Here is a 1,382-nt window from a genome sequence, read left to right as displayed (position 1 = left end):
TTTAAGTTTCCTGTAACGTGACACCATGCCACCTCTTCTAAGTTCGTTATTGCTTCACATAGCTTTCCTTTCTTAATAAATTCTTTATAAGCTGAAGTTGTAACAACCACACCTTTTGGCACAATGAAAGAATTAGTTTGACGTGATATTGCAGTTAATTTGGCTAGAGAAGAACCTTTTCCTCCCGTGAGTTTTGCCTGTTGACAGTTTGGGCTGTCAAAGTCTACAGCTAGTGAGTTCAGTAAGGGTGCATCTTGACTATGTAAAACATTTAGTGTGGTGGCAATGGGAAACTGTCGGGGTTTTTTTGTTCTGTACAAAAACATAGATAGTCCAGTTCCTTGATGATCATTCAGAGTGATGTTAGAGTATTTGAGGTGTTGCTCGGTTGTTCCGTTGTCAAAATCACACAAATTAGTTTTCATTTCCACATGACAGTGATAGTCCCTTTCACCTGCTCTGAAGGTACATCTTACAAAATGAGGTATTAGCTTGTTTTCTGCTATTAGAGAAAGCTTAAAGTTACAGGATCTGATTGGGAAAAGTATGCCATTGGAATGAATGTAGTGACCACATACAAGATTGGACACAATTCCTGGTATAGATAAGGCACTGATGTGGAACATATTACCATTATTGGTGAAGCCAAAGAAGTCGACACTGCGATGAAACTGAACTGAGGATCCCAAACATCTTCTTTTTGTTCCCCATAATACAATCTCTTCTTCCAGTTCCCCAACAAGGACACTGCCCAGGAGTTGTCCTCCCTGTTCATACACATCTAAGGCTTTTTCTAAGCTGTTGACATCTGGTAAGTATCCAGACCATGGTTCTTTCGCTAATGCCTCGGCTATTTCATCTAAACTAATATCATTGGTTAAGTCATAAATGTTAGACATAGCTAACCAAATAAAATTAAACTTGACAGTGAACAACTTTGGATTCTTCAGTACCCTGATATGTTTCTTTTAAAAGACCATTAAAAGAAATCCTCCATTTTCTCATGGCACTCAAACATCTTAACTTTAATCCTCCTCCACTGAAGTCATTATTATCTCTAGTGAATATTATTCGTGTTGGTCCATCGGGATAACAGTAATGTCTGCCGTCAGCTGTCTTTAATAATACCATGACTTCTGCCATCTTGTTCTGTAGTCTGGAGATCTTCACAACCAGACATTCTCCAGTAGACTTCACTCCGTAGAAAAATATCTCATCTGAATGACCAGCTAAATGGTTTAATGATTGAGGTGTTTCCAGATCTATCTCTTCTTGTGGTGGCATACATCCACTCTTCACTAAGTCTGTTAGTATATTGATGTCATATAGGTCGAATCTGCGTTTAATAATCCATCTCCTGATTTTAACGTAGACGAAAGTCA

The 1,382-nt window shown here is 38.4% G+C and overlaps 1 pseudogene; it reads right to left on the bottom strand.

Annotated features, from left to right (window-relative positions):
- Positions 1–5: 5 nt before the first annotated feature.
- On the bottom strand, positions 6–1,376 carry LOC111084611 (annotated as a pseudogene).
- Between the last annotated feature and the right edge of the window lie 6 nt (positions 1,377–1,382).

This window comes from Limulus polyphemus, unplaced genomic scaffold (assembly GCF_000517525.1).
Source record: "Limulus polyphemus unplaced genomic scaffold, Limulus_polyphemus-2.1.2 Scaffold82940, whole genome shotgun sequence".
NCBI classification, from domain to species: domain Eukaryota; kingdom Metazoa; phylum Arthropoda; class Merostomata; order Xiphosura; family Limulidae; genus Limulus; species Limulus polyphemus.
The sequence above is the reverse complement of the archived record's forward strand: the minus strand, read 5'-3'. Positions and strand labels throughout refer to the sequence as shown.